At 37.2% G+C, this 16,338-nt stretch overlaps 1 pseudogene; it reads right to left on the bottom strand.

Annotated features, from left to right (window-relative positions):
• LOC111383798 overlaps positions 1 to 4,246 on the bottom strand; it is a 7,315-nt pseudogene extending 3,069 nt beyond the window's left edge.
• Positions 4,247 to 16,338: the final 12,092 nt, after the last annotated feature.

The raw sequence follows: 16,338 nt of genomic DNA, 5'->3' as shown, positions 1-16,338 counted from the left end.
TCCGGTGGTTGCAAGATTGTAACATGGAATGGAGTAAAGAAGGTTGTTCGTGGTTCTTTGATTGTGATGAAGGGTATTCGTGAAGGCAATCTCTATGCTCTTCAGGGTACTACAGTTACTGAAGATGTAGCAGTTGGAACAAGTGGAAGTGGTGGAGACCCATGTGAGTGCACTCGGCTTTGGCATAGGAGGCTTGGGCATATGTCTGAAAAGGGGCTAGATTTGCTAGTCAAGAAAGGCTTGCTAAAGAACTTGAAGAAGCCTTGCATGGACTTTTGCGAGCATTGCGTGTACGGTAAAGCACACCGAGTTCAGTTCCAGCCAAGCAAACATAGAAGCAGAGGCATTCTTGACTATGTGCACACGGATGTATGGGGCCCGGCTTCTGTCACTTCTAAAGGCAGTTCCAGGTATTTTGTTACATTTGTTGATGATTATTCTAGATATGCTTGGATTTATTTTTTGAAGCATAAGAATAAGGTATTCGACACCTTCAAGAAGTGGAAAGCAATGGTTGAAAACAGAACAGGAAAGAAATTGAAGACACTGAGATCTGATAATGGTACTGAGTATACAGATGGTGCTTTCAAGGAGTTCTGTGGTAAGGAAGGCATTGTGAGACACTGGACAGTAAGAAATACACCGCAACAGAATGGGGTCACTGAAAGACTGAATCGCACATTTCGAGAGAAATCGATGTGTATGCGATCCTATGCTGGTTTGGGCAGAGAATGGTGGGCAGAGTCGGTTGCAAATGCTTACTATATTGTGAACCGGTCTCCACATTCAAGGTTAGATGGAGATGTACCTTATAGGGTATTGACAAGAGAACATGCAGATTATGAGAAACTCAGAACATTCGGATGCACAGCCTACTATCATGTCAACGAGGAAAAGCTTGATGCGAGGGCCAGGAAGGCTATATTCTTGGGGTATGCAGCAGGTGTTAAAGGCTATCGCCTTTGGTATTTAGAGGATTCTAAGTTCATAATCAGCAGAGATGTTACTTTTGATGAGAACTCCATGGTAGCTTCATTGAAAGCTACAGTGCCCGGTGGTGATGATGTTGAGACTACAATGTCTCAAGTTGTTGACATAGAACCTAGAGATTAACCTGATTCTAGGCATGTTTAAGAGGAGCATCATACAGACACTCAAGATGAGAGTGATGATGCATTTGAACAAGAGGCGGTTCAGCAAGAGAATGTACAGGTACAGCAACAACAGCAGCTTGCAGATAACTTGGCTTCCTCTAGGCCACGCCGTACTTACAGCAAGTTCTAAAGTTGGGGTCAGACGAGCCTTTGAGGCACTATGGGCAGACAAATTTGGTTGAGTATGCACTCTCGGTGGAGGATGATGAGCCCACCACTTTCAAAGAAGCTATTTTAAACAACAATAGCGAGAGTTGGTTGGCGGCAATGGAAGAAGAGATGGAATCACTTCACAAGAACCAAACATGGGAGGTTGTCCCGTTGCCCATAGGTAAGAAAGCTATTGGTTGCAAGTGGTTGTATAAAAAGAAGGAGGATCCTACCAAGCTCGGTGGCACAAGATTCAAAGCGAGGTTAGTGGCTAAGGGGTTTGCACAAAGAGAGGGAGTTGACTACAATGAGATCTTTTCTCCTGTGGTCAAGCACACTTCCATTCGGGTGCTATTGAGTATTGTTGCTCATCATGATCTTGAGCTGGAACAACTCGATGTCAAAACCGCCTTCTTCCACGGGGACTTGGATGAGGAGATCTATATGCATCAACCTGATGGCTACAAGGTTGAGGATAAGGAACGTCAGGTATGTCGCTTGAGAAAATCACTATATGGATTGAAGCAATCTCCTCGGCAGTGGTACAAGCGATTTGACTCCTTCATGCTAAAGCATGGTTTCTCCAGAAGTGAGTATGACTGCTGTGTTTATATTCGAAAACTTCGGGGAGGTAACTATATCTATCTTCTTCTATATGTGGATGACATGCTTATCGCTTCGAAAAGCAAGGTGGAGATAGATAAGTTGAAATCTCAACTTGGTAAAGAGTTTGAGATGAAGGATATGGGGGCAGCTAAGAAAATACTGGGTATGGAGATCAGAAGAGAGAGGATGAACCGGCGAATGTTCTTGAGTCAGAAAGGCTACATTAAGCGGGTTATTGCTAGGTTCGGGTTGCAAGGTGCAAAGTCGGTGGTGACTCCATTGGCTCCACATTTTAGGCTCTCTGGTAAATAATCTCCTACTACAGCGGAAGAAAAGGTACGCATGGATCGTGTGCCTTATGCTATTGCAGTTGGCAGTTTGATGTATGCCATGGTGTGTACACGCCCAGACATTTCACAGGCGGTTAGTGTGGTCAGTAGATTCATAGAGAATTCGGGGAAGGCACACTGGGAAGCTGTGAAGTGGATCCTGAGGTACTTAAAAGGTACCGCGGATACGGGTCTATGTTTTGGTAGAGATGCATGTCATATAAGTGGGTTTGTGGACTCGAATTATGCAGGTGATCTAGATAGACGACGATCTACTACTGGATATGTGTTTTGCATACATGGTGCCCCAGTTAGTTGGCGATCGATGCTACAGGCTACACTTGCACTTTCTACTACAGAGGCCGAGTATATGGCCATGGTAGAGGGAGTGAAGGAAGCATTGTGGTTATGGGGTCTTCTAGATGATTTGGGGATTGAGCAGGATTGTGTGGATTTGTGGTGTGATAGCCAGAGTGCGATTCACTTGGCTAAGAATCAGGTTCATCATGCTCGAACCAAGCATATTGACGTCAGGTATCATTTTGTGCGTGATGTTATAGAGGAAGGTGATATTTCACTCTCAAAGTACACACAAATGATAACCCAGCTGACATGTTAACCAAAGTGGTGACGTGTAGCAAGTTTCAACATTGCTTGGACTTGCTTCACATTAGTCCGTGTTGATATGTCCGAGAGGGCATGGCCCTTCGGGGCAAGGTTGAAATGAGGTGGAGTTTATATGAAGGTGGAGGTGAACTACGGAGGCTTGATCCCGAGTCATGGGTACGTAGGCAATCATGGTTTGAATGATGCAGCCGAGTTGGTGCTTGCTACTTCTTCTTGCGTTCGTCCAAAATTTGAGATCTATCAAATGATGTACGAGGTGGAGAATTGTGAGAAGAAGAGAAGTTGAAGTGCTGGTTCTGCTGGATTCTGCCGGGGCGCCCAGGCGTCAGGAGTGGGCGCCAGTTTCTGCCATTTGTACGAGGTGGAGAATTGTGAGAAGAAGAGAAGCTGAAGTGCTGGTTCTGCTGGGTTCTTCCGGGGCGCCCAGGCACCCCGTATGTTTAGGCAGACAGAAACCTGGCGCCTAGGCGCCACTCTTGTGGCGCTTAGGCTCCCCGAGTGCTGGAGGAAAATCGTTGCATGGCGCCTAGGCGCCCCGATAGGCTATTTAAAGCCATTTTCCCCCCTTTTCAAAAACACAAGACCTAGAGAGAAAAGAGAGAAAACTTTGGAGAGAATTTTTACAAGATTGAAGGTTGTTCATCTTGGGTATAAATTCAAAGGTATTTTCTTTCTTGGGGATTAACTTGAGGCTTGTTCAAGTAATCCAAACACATTGATTATCATATATTCCATTGGAATTCATTTCTTCCTCATTTTCTTGTTCTTCAAGCATATTGGAAATTTTCACTTTGCCAACTTAGTTTGATCTTTGGGCATTCATTGGGAGGTGTTTTCCCAACACATTGACTTCACCAGCATTTCAATCACATGAATATCCAACTGTACAAGATCTTTAAACCACCATGTAACTTGAAGGAAGCTGCTTTTCAAGCTCTCGCTACTTCTTGTGTCACATGATGCCCGAAATTTAGAACTATCAGGCGAAGAGACGGATGGACACGAACTTGTTTCACAGGATGATGCAACCCTTCCAAGAATAGAATCCAAGCATTTTTCAATCATACCCGAAGAGCTTGCAACTGGGAAGAAATCTTGGCACTGCTTCAAAGCTGCCATAAGTTCGGACCATGTCCAATACTTGATATCTTCAAGTGATTTTTCAGTTTGCTCAATTAAATTTTTGCTTCCAGTGACACTTTTGTCCATTTCCATGAAATATGCAGCACAATTTAGGTCAGTGATATTAAAGGGATTTATGTTAATTTTGCCGTTGTTGTAGCAGAACCTCGTGATGAGCTCAAAATTTTCAGCTCCTCTATGAAAGTCATGATATATCACCTTCAGATTTCGTTTTCCACCTTTTGATTTGCTAAACATCTTTTTTTAACTTCCCGAATAAGATGATAGATCTTTCTGCAAGATTTATAGAAAAAACAGAGCCAGTTAAGAAAATAAGTTGACAGTGCAACAGAAAATAGGAACTTAAAAAAGAAAAAAATAAAGTACTTGGAAACTTCAAAGAAATTATATCCATACCTACTGCAATAATAAGATTAAATAAACGTTGCAATCAATGGATACAAAACAGAAAGTGATGGAAAACCAAGTAACACAGATTGATATTGATGAAATAACAAGAAAGGAAATTATGTTATGTTAAAAATACAAAAAGGCCCACACAGTATTTACAGTGGTGCTCGTCCGCATCCTTCGACTAACATAATCGATATTAGGAAAACTGAAACAAACTGTGGACTCAATTTCCTGAGAAAAAAATGAAATATGAGAATACTTAGACACAATCAATGCAGTAGAGGGTATCAAGAAAGAAGCATGCCAACAACAATCCCAAGCAGTGGCGAATCCAGAGGGCGGCCACCCTAGCTGGATTCGCCAGGATATATATTTTTTATTTATTTATTCTTTTTTTTAGTAATAGATTAAATTTTTACCTTATATTGTTAGTGATTGATTTTATTTTCAAACATCCATGTAGCTTACTTGGTAAGAGCCAACCTTAATATATTTCAAGTTTTAAATTCGAATATTTGTCAATGGACTTGCTATGTATTATTTTTATTCTATAATTTTTATCAAAATTCAATAAGGGAGGGACAGTAAGGATTTGAACTCATGATCTCAAGCAAGGATTGTGATGAATTTAACCAGTAGGGTACTTCTTGAATTGTGTTACTAAATATAACAAAATAATATTTGTTAGGTTTTGATTGTTTTAATACAAATAATTTTAAATATTCGAATTCACACTCTTCCTTTGAATTATACAAAACTTGGCAACAATATTATTTGAAGAGTTCTATTTATTCTTATAACAGAATTATATATATTCATTTTGAACAAAATAATTGTTATATTTATATTTTAGGCCTTGTTCGATTTCCCTTTTTTTTTAAACTACATTTTTCTTTCTTTTCATCATACATTCTTCAATAAAATAATATTACACGTAAATTCAAAAATTTTCTTTATTTTTAGTCACACGTTCAGACATTCTCCATCAAATCACCATTCCAAAATGCATTTTTTGCAAAAAAAAAAAAAAGAAAAGAAAAAAAAAAGGGATACCAAAAGGACTTTTAATATTTTATTGCGGCCAACGGTAGATGGTCAACGGCCGCCCATACTGACTCAAACTCCTGGATTCGCCACTGATCCCAACAAGACTCTTTTATTGGTCACTTTCGAAATAAGTGTAAAAGGCACAAAAAAGTTTGAACATTAAATCTCCATAACAACAACAATAAATGCGAGCGAGAACTCTAATAAAATAACAGGAGAATGCTTTGTCTGAATGGTGAAAATAAGTGGATAGACAGAGAATAATCACCAGAAATCAAGCCCCACATAATAACAGGAAAATTATGCAAAATTATACTGCAAACAAATATGCCAAAGAATCAAATTTTCGGATAACCCATCTTACAATTCAAGTAAATTCAATCAAATCCTAAATTTCTGCAATTTTATTAATAGTAAAATCTATTTATAATGTATGATTCATTGATGAAAAGGAGTAAAATTTTAATTGAAACTGAAAAAAGACTGTTTGCCTTGTCCACCATGAAAACCTCTTCTCCATTGAGATCAACTTCAAGATCACAATAGGCCACCATTCCAAGATAAACAAGGAGAAAAAACAAAGCCCACCTCAAATTAAGAAGCAAAATGGGATCATATTCTGGGATTTGAAAGAGGACAAATAGAAAAGAGTCAATTTCTTGGTATTGGAAAATGCTTAGTGAATTGGTACAGAAGCTATGTGGCTCTCAACTGAGGTGTGTATGTAATAATAATAAAAAAAAAGGGTTGAACCCCAACCTTGAGGGCCCTCACCGTCCCACCCCTAGAGCTTTGTGAGGGAGGTAAATCGCGAGATGTGCCCCAACATGCTAGAAAACAAGAGTTGTCTGTACACGTGCCTACAAAGAGTCCAATTCCATATCTTAGGAATTGAATCCCCAAACTGCGGTTGCCAGCAAGGTGTGAGATAACCTCACTTCTATCCTTTGCACCACTGAGCTATGCCTCGGGGGACGAGGTGTGTATGTATATTGTACAGAGAGACGAGTATATGTGAAGCAACAATTTGCACAAGGACAAAGAATACACACTTACATATGCATAAAACAAAAGGAAATCACAATAGGTTAGACTAAGAGAAACAGAGTTGTTGAGTGCCCACCAATCTTTTTCTCTTACATTCGTGGCCCAATTTTTTTGTTTTTCAACTGTAGATTTTTTAATATAAACGAAGGTTTTACGAAGGTCCTTTGTGTCAGCTGGGAATGAAAGGCTTTTCTGTACTGTTTTTGCTACTTTTTCAGTTATGATTTTCTTTTATTATTCTATGTTGATGTAGCAAGGTCTCTAATTACTCTACCATAATTTTACTCTCTCTCTCTCTCTCCCCCCTCCCCAATCTCTCTCATATTTTGTTTTAGGATAAATTCCTCTAGAGTCACCAATCTTTTATGTGTGTAGTTGTTGTATCCTCAATCTTTCATGAGTAGCACCCCTGTCCCCAACATTTTAACTTCACATACGGGAATCCCCCATCTAACAAAAAAGTCTATTTAAATGTTAAATATCCAAGTGACACGCAGTGATATTTGATGAAGACAATGTTGGGTTTATGACCCGAATTAGGAAAGAAAATTGTTTCCTTATTTTCACGTGATTTTATTGAAAATATAATATTTCCTTATTTCACATTATTTCCATCTTTATGGTATGGTATGTACCTATAAATAGTGGCATCTTCTTTCAATTTAATTCAAGCCAAAATTGTTGTATTGTAATTTTTGTCTCTATATCATCGTTATAATAAAACATCATTTCCTCTGCTTAACTCTCTATGATTTCTTTACTTTAAAATCTTATTTCATTTTTGTGATCTTGTCACATATTTTATACGACGTCATTAATCACAATCCTTGCGTCGCCTTTGGGATCAACAAGTGATATTAAAGCTAGGCTGTAGGTTCTTCATGATTTGATTGGAATTTTAGAGATGGCTACATTGAAATATGATATTTTGCTGTTGAATTGCAATACAAGATTTTCTCTGTGGCAAAGAAAAGATGAGGGTTATTTTGGCACAGTTGGATTTGGACAATGCGTTGTTGAGTTTTGAGAAGATAGTGGCTAATTGGATATTGGAGGGATTGGAAGGCTTTATCTCAAATTCATCTTCATTTATCCAATAATATTCTGCAGAACGTCTTGAATGAGAAAAAAATAGCTACTTTGTGATTGAAACTGGAGTAATTATACATGACTAAAAGTCTCACTAGCAAACTAACTCTAAAACAAAAGTTGTATTCCTATCACATGGCGGAAGGAGGGTCACTGGATGACCATATTGCTGTGTTCAAGGAAATAGTTACAGATCTAGAGGCATTGGAGGTTAAGTACAATGAGGACGACCTGACCTTGATCATGTTGTGTTCGTTGCCCGTCTCTTATTCGTCATTTCGGGATATCATCCTCTACAGTCGTGATATTTTAACCATTGAGGATGTCTACGATGCTCTATCCTCAAATGAGAAGATGAAGCATTTGGTTGGAGCTACACCGGGGGATGAGAAAGCTTTGGTAACTCATGGTGATCGACGGAGGGGTAGATCGAGGATGAACTTCAACAATTTGTACTACTTCTGCTGTAGGAAGAAATGACATATTAAGAAAGATTGTGATAAGTTACAGGCTAAAGGTAATTTAGCTGCAAATCATAGGAGGCAATCACGCAATTTGGACGAGACTAATGTTACCAAGAATTTTTTAGATGGCGATGATGTGATGTTGACCATGGTATCTGACGTAGAGTCCAAACCTAACGAAGAGTAGAATCTCGATTCGACTTGTTCGCATCATATGTGTTCCAATCGAAATTTTTTTCAGACATATGAGGCTGGCAAAGAAGGTGGATTTGTGTTGGAAAATAACTAGTCTTGCCATGTTACCGAAATCAGTCGAATCAGATTAGAGTTACAGGATGGGACGGTCAAAACATTTGATCAGGTTCAACATGTTCTAGACCTGAAAAGGAATCTCATCTCCCTGAGTACCCTAGATGCAAAAGGGTATAATTTCTCTGGTGGAGGTGGAGTCTTGAAGATACGAAGTGGTGTCTGGGTTGTATTAGAGGGATGGAAGAAGTCTCAATTGTATATCTTGGAGGGAAGCACAAAATAAGTTAAGAGATATCTGGACAAGTTTAGTACCATGGTGGATATTCAGATTGGTACAGTACCTCTTGTGATGGGCTCTAGGTCGATTCAAAACATTGCTCAGGGGAGCATTAGTGATTTCGCTTTGTCACCAATTTTAGCGGATACACTGTTTTCAGTTGCTAAGATTGGACTCGTAAAGCGTAGATACAGTGGTGTCAATGATGGCTGTAATGTTTCGAGAACGTTAGAGGTGATAGTTCTAGCAAAGAGCCTTCTGATCAGGCATTTGGTATGGTTTCTACTACAGACTGTGCTTTGACCCTATTTGGTCAATAGTAATTTCTTAGTGGAATTTTGGGAAATCCGGAGTTGGATTCGGGTGTTGCTTGTGGACGCCTGGCAGAGGAAGTTTTTTTTTTTTTTTTTTTTTGTGATGGAGAGTTTTGGTTACTATTTTAAAGAATTCGATTATTTCGATGCAATTGGACATATTTTTCTAGGTGAAAAATTTTTAGAATTTCGTTCGTTGCACCAGAATTTAAGTCAAGGTAGAGATTGTTAGGTTTATGACCCAAATTAGGAAAAAGTTGTTTCCTTATTTTCACGTGGAAAAATTATTTCCTTGTTTTCACGTGATTTTATTGAAAATATATTATTTCCATCTTTATGGTATAGTATGTACATGTAAATAGTGGCATCTTCTTTTAGTTTAGTTCAAGCCAAAATTACTGTGCTGTAATTTTTCTCCATATCATTGTTATAATAAAACATCGTTTCCTCTGCTTAACTTTCTTTGATTTATTTACTTTAATCTTGTTTCATTTTTGTGATCTTGTTACATATTTCATATAACGTCATTAATTTCAATCTTTGTGTCGCCTTTGGGATCAACAGACAATTCAAATAACATTCAAGATAATTATATTTATATCATATTTGTTCTTTTGTTTTTACGTTTCTGTAAATTGCACTAAATGCTTAAAATTTTTGTTTGTTTGTCGCACATTTAATTTCACCTTTTTCTAATGTATACTTATCCTTAATCTTCTATTAATTAGCACATTTAGTCGTAATAATGGTTATGTCCAAAATATTCAATTCACATGCTTTGAAATAAAGAACTATTATTCTGTTAGATTTCATATATTGTTAATTTTTTTTTTAAATTTAGAGATATGAGGAGAAAATAAGACTCCATTTGACAATTTTATAAGTAGTTTATATAGATGAATTGTAATGAGTCTCACAAAATGTGTAAATAATAAGGAATGGTGGTTGTAAATAATAAATATGTGGTTAAAATTAATAATTGAGTTTAACGGAATTTCCAAATCATTTATAAATTGGTATTCAAACGATGAACAAATCTTTTATGCCTTTGTGACGCATTTTTTAATGGAAATCGTCATTATGAACGAAATGTACTAATAAATAAAATATTGATTATTAGACAGTGACTAAAAATTATATAATTGACAAGCAACAATGAACAAAGGTTGAAGACCTTTAACAAAATTAAAAAACGGTGCAACAATTTTTAAAAAAAAAATGAAAGGAAGAAGAAGAAGAAGCCTATATTCCATATAATTTCCCATACATTAAATCTCGCTATTTTTCAATAAATTTACCCTTTCAATCATACATAATTTGCATGTAGCATAGATATTCAACAACTAAATAGAAGTTCTTTCGTAATCACAATACCGCACACTCATTGTTAAAAATATTGGGAATATAGATGTGATAAATGAAATTTTAAGGACATGATTATAACACTGATGAAAGGTAGAAGACCGCTAGAATAATTTACCCTTTATTTTAAGTTGATGTTCAAGTTGCCTATCATCACCATAGTTAAATGACCGTATTACCCACGAAGACAATACGGTGACGATATGGGGATAGGTTCCGATGAGATGAGGTGAATAGGAGTCATGTGAATCATTTTGTAATTTCCTTTTCTACCCTTAAAAGAATAATTTGCAAATTATATGGATAAGCCCTCATCTTTACTAGTTTCTTTTTCCTTTTTACCTTTTTTTCCTTATATCTTTATGGGAGATATCACCTTTTAAAATTTAAAAGTAAAAAATTTGAAAGAAGGGAAGACAATACTTGTGGATAGCTAGAGATAAAAGGGAAACATTAAAACTGTTATTTTAGATCCATTGGTGCCCCAAACACTCTGTACCATAATCATTTGTCAATCATTTGTTGGGTTTTTTGAATCAGTGAGGAAAAAGAAAAATATTTTTTTAAAGAATGTTTATTTAAAAAATGAGGAAATTTTTTTATGAATTCTATAAAATGTGCTACCAAAAATGATTTTGAGAAATAAATATTTTAATAAAATCTTTGAAAACGAGAATTCAGTGAGTTGATAATTTTGCTCTCAAACTTTATATTATGTGAAAGTTTTAACGTCTACATTAATCATTTTTGTCACTTGATGATCCAAGATTTATATATTTAAATAGATTTGAAACCTAAAATCTCATATTTTTAATATTAAAGTATCAAGACTTGTTAGGTTTTTAGTGTATTGGCAATTCTTTAGACAAATGGATTAATGTAAAGGAGTTGTAAAGGTCAAAAAATCTTTTAGACTTGGTAGTATAGCCCTTGAAAGAGTCCAAGATGTTCAAAAATATCACATATGATCATTGGAATACAATTAGAAGTCTAAAGAATATCAAGAACGACACAAGTTATGTTCCAAATTCTCAGTTATAACTCGCAATGCATTTTTCACATAGAAAACATTGGAGTTTGGACAAGGCTATTTCCAAAAGATTTATAGCTCTTTGAGTGAGCTTTCCAACTCATTTTTAATTACCTCAATCGGACATCGCAAGATAAAGTTATGATGAAAATACTGACGACTGCTTAGCTGTCACTAGCTACTTGCTTGAGCAACATTTGTATCCGGCCAAACCCTAGGTCCCGATTTGAAGAGTTTTACATGGTCCATGACATCTATTTGCCCCCGTCTATAAATACCAGAGTCATGGACGAAAATTTTAGGGTTGCTCATTGTGCTTTCACATCTATAACACTTTCATATCATTATTCAAGAGATCCAAGACATTATTCATTGATTCAACACTCTAGATTATTGAGATCCTACAACAAAGTTTTGGGAAAAAGCGTCAAACCTGTGAATCCAAAACGCCTGGCTTCCTTAAGTCTTTGATGAAGGGGATTTCTCATTGGGGGATTGAGAGAAGTGGATTGAAGTACAGTTACAAGCATAAGAACTGGTGGTTCTTGGTATTTCACTTGGAGAGACATTTAGTATAAGACCAGGAGGCCATAGGAGATAGCATATTGGATTGCAAGAAATAGATCAGGAAGTCTAGTAGGAAACTAGAGGCATCTATGGTAGCAGGAGGCTACAGGAGGTCTAGCCGGCTAGAGATATCTACGACAGTAGATCATGAGACTGTGACAGCAGGTCTTAGTGGATACAATAGTTGGAATTGATGTGTATTCCTTGAACTGCCTATAATGGAGGTAACTGGCTTAATCTCAGAGTTTTTCCCACATTAAGTTTCTCCATAATCAAATTTTGTGTTCTCTACTTTTCAACAATTTATTACAAGATGTAGTATTCAAACATAGGATTAATTGAATTGTATGCTTAAGCATCTAGAATAGTAAGCTCCATCAAGGCAATCCTATGTCTCCTTATTTGTTCATCATTATGAAAGAGGTTTTAGCACATCTTTTACGCAAGAGGTTTGAAGATGGCAGCTTTGGGAGGTTCTATCACCCTATTGGGGCCCCTTTGGTCTTGCATCTGCTATATGCCGACGATGTAGTAGTGTTCGTGAAAGGAGGTAGTAAATCTATAAAAATGCTCATGAAGACACTAAATACATATGAAAAGTGGTCGAGGCAATTGATCAATACTGAGAAATCGGCAATTTTGTCTTCAAGAAGGATTAGCTATACAAGGAAGAGGAACTTGCTTCGACTTACTGGTTTTACTGAAGGGCAATTCCCAGTGGTCTACTTAGGGGTGCCCATCACCTCTGGTCATCTTATAGCTAGGCATTTTGGAGATTTTGGTAGCCAAAGTTCAAACCAAAATAGCAGGCTGGAAAATGAGACTACTATCTCAAGGAGGTCGACTTATTTTAATCTGACAAGTTCTGACATGTATGGCAACACATTTGTTAGTAGTGGTAAATGTTCCGAAGATAACTCTCAACAACATAAACTCCTTATTATCTACTTTTTTCTGGGGTGAGAGTAATGGTAAACAGAAAAAGAAATGGCATGCTTGGTCTAAAGTATGTATGCCAACTATAGAGGGTAGACTTGGGGTACGGGATTTTGTTACAATTCAACGATCCCTCCACATGAAACTTGCATGGCGGCTTATGATGAGTAATAGTTTGTGGTCCAGTTTTATCCATAGCAACTACGTAAAGAACGGTCACCTTTTTGTCAACTCTAACACCAGTGGATCAAGCTTGTGGAAATCAATCGTAAAGGTGCTACCTGAGGTGTATGAAAATTTAAAATGGAAGATCAAAGATGGGTCAGCTTCATTTTGGTATGATCGCTGGTTAGCTAGTGGACCATTAAATGAGCAGGCCTTGGAGGTAACCAACCCAAGACTGAAGGTTAGAGACTGTTGGATTGAAGATGGTTGGGATCTCGCCCATCTTCAAGAGCTAGTGGGGGAGGTAAAGGCAGAGGAAATTGTACAAACCATTGGTGCCAGAAAAGAAGGAAGTGATATTATCATATGGAAGCCGAACGATAATAGAGATTTCTCCACTTCAAGCGCCTGGGATATTGTAAGGGTGAGGAGTCCAGAGATTCCTTGGATGAAATGGATATGGCATAAATTTCTACCCAAAAAAAATTCTGTTTGTATGTGGAAGGCGAAGTTTGGCTGCTTAAGTGTGGATACTAAGGTGAGATCAAAAGGAATTGCTCTAGCTTCACGCTGGGATTGTTGTGAGAAGGGATAAGTGGAAACACTTGATCATGTACTTAACTCTGGGGATATTGCTAGGACAGTTTGGAAGTGGGCATCTTTAGCCTTGGGTGTGCATTATATGGGGCCACAATCTTGGTGGACAAGAGTCAATAGATGGTTCACATGCGCAAAAATGCCTCACAATGTGGAATTCTAATTAGGCTATTACCAAGCTTGATAACATGGAAACTATGGGGACGGCGATGTATGGCACGTATGGAAGAGATTCGAGAATCTGCGGAGGAGGTATGGCTTAAAATAAAGGTTTGGTTGTGCCTCTTAGCTGAAGAAATTGTCAAAGTCTCAAAACTAAGTAAAATAGACAATGAACTCCTCAAAGCCTTAGAGGTGCCTATGAGTTCGAAGATGAGTAAACCAACTCTCTTTGTTTCTTGGAGGAAACCTGCTGATGGTTGGGTAAAACTCAATATTGATGGGAGTAGTCTTGGTAATCCGGGACCTTGTGGAGGTGGGGGAGTTATCAGGGATCATCATGGTAATATGATTGCTGGCTTCTCTGCCCCATACGGATTTGGAAGTAACAATGAAGCGGAGTTGCGTGCTGTGATAAATGGTATAGAGCTATGTAAAGAGATGGGCTTCCAATAGGTGGAAATTGAGTGTGACTCAACTGCTGTGGTCAACTGGTTAACAAACCGTTCATGTAGGATTTGGTATTTGTGGGATTATTGGGAGGAGTTACTAAAATTACTTGATGGAATCAGTTTTACCATTTCTCACCAATATAGAGAAGCAAATAGAGCCGCAGACTTTCTAGCCAAACAAGGGGTGAATGGTATCACGATGAGTTACATGCACATAGATCAAATACCAAATTTGTTAAGAGGTATTATTCGTACGGAGAAACTTGGTTTTCCAAATATTAGGCAATAATTGTAAGGTAGATGTGTGTAACTAGATGGGTTGATTAGTTCTACATGGCTTGTTTGTTTGTTTGTTTTTTTTTTTTTCGCTTTGTTATTTTGACCCCAGCGGTATTCCTCCGCCATAAGTGGTGATTGGATAAAGTTCTTGTTTTAAAAAAAAAAAAAAAAAACCATCTAGAAACTAATTAAAAGTGATGCGTTTACTTTGATAAGTCAATTCGGCACGTAAGATTGAACTAATTGGTAATCTAGAATGTAAATTTGGTAACACTAAAATTTGAATTCGTGATCATAGCATCTTGCGAACTTTCAAGCGTTATCATAACGTTCTAAGCATGACTTTTCAAGACTGTTGAACCCGGAGGTGATGCAAGAATTGAGATTAATGAATAATATGAAATATGTATGATCACAAGGAAGAAAACGAGATTAAAGTAAAGAAATTGAAGAGAGATTAGTAGAGAAATCGATGTTTTATTAAAAATAATATGTGGAGAAAATACAAGAATTGAACAATAAAGCTTCACCTAAACTGAATGAAAAGCCACATATTTATAGGGACATGACAAACCCTAAAAATATCATAAATATGAAAATAATATAAAAATGTGGAATAAAGGAAATAATATTTTTTAATAAAATCACATAAAAATAAGAAAACAATATTTTCCAATAAAATCAAGTGAAAATAAGGAAACAATATTTTTCTAAAAAATAACTATAATTTGGGACACAAAATCTAACAATTTCCACCTTGACCCAAATCTCAGTGCAACGAACAAAGTTCCAAAATTTCTACACTTGGAAAAATATGTCTAATTGTATCGAAATAATCAAGTTCCTCAAATAGTAACCGAAACTCTCCACCTCACGATAAACTTCATCATCTGCCCAGCATCCACAAGCGACACCCAAATCCTAATTCCATGTTCCCAAAATTTCAACAAGGAATTAATGTTGACCAAACAGGGTCGAAGCACATCCTGTAACAAAATCCACACAAAATGCCTGATTAGAAATTTTGGAAAGCACTATAGATATCTCCAACATCGTACCTACGCTCAATGGATCCAAATATAGCATTTGAACACTTATCCGCTGAAATTGGTGGCAAAGCGGAATCACCAGTGCTTTCCCTAGCAGTGTTCTCAACTGACTTAAAGCCCATCATAAGAGGTACTGCATCAAATTTAATTTCCACCACAGTACCAAAACTTATCCAGATGTCTCTAGCAACTAAAACTTCTTCCGTCCTTCTAGCATAACCCAGACACACCTTCGGATCTTCAAGACCCCACCTCCACTAGAGAACTTATACGACTTTGAATTCAGAGTACTCAATGAGATGAAATTATTTTTCAAGTTTGAAACATGTTAAACCTGGCCAAGTATTCTGACTGTCCTATCTTACAATCTCAATTTGACCCGACCGATTCCAACAACCCCACAAGCTTGATTATTTCCCATGACAACTCCATCTTACTTAATCGCATCATATGCCTCAAACAAGTCTCGATTGGGACACATATAGAACGTGCATGCTGAATCCAAAATCCATCCTTTGTCAGGCTTAGACTCCATGTCAAATACAATTAACACCACATCTCTACCATCCGAAAAGTCATTGGCAATATTGGTCTCTTCAAATTATATGATTGCTTCCCATAATTTTTAGCTAAATTACCTTTAACTTGCATCTTATTGCAATCTTTCTTGACGTGTCCTTTCCTTCTATAGTAGAAGCAATACAAATTGCTGAAGTTCACTTTCAATCTGTCCCTTCGTCGATCACCATGAGATATCAAAGCTTCCTCATCCCTAGATATAGCTTCAACTAGATACTTCATCTTCTCCTTTAAGAATAAAGCATCGTACGTATCATTGATAGTGAGTGTC

This window comes from Olea europaea, unplaced genomic scaffold (assembly GCF_002742605.1).
Source record: "Olea europaea var. sylvestris unplaced genomic scaffold, O_europaea_v1 scaffold2762, whole genome shotgun sequence".
Lineage (NCBI taxonomy): Eukaryota > Viridiplantae > Streptophyta > Magnoliopsida > Lamiales > Oleaceae > Olea > Olea europaea.
This window is presented reverse-complemented; position numbering and strand designations above follow the sequence as displayed.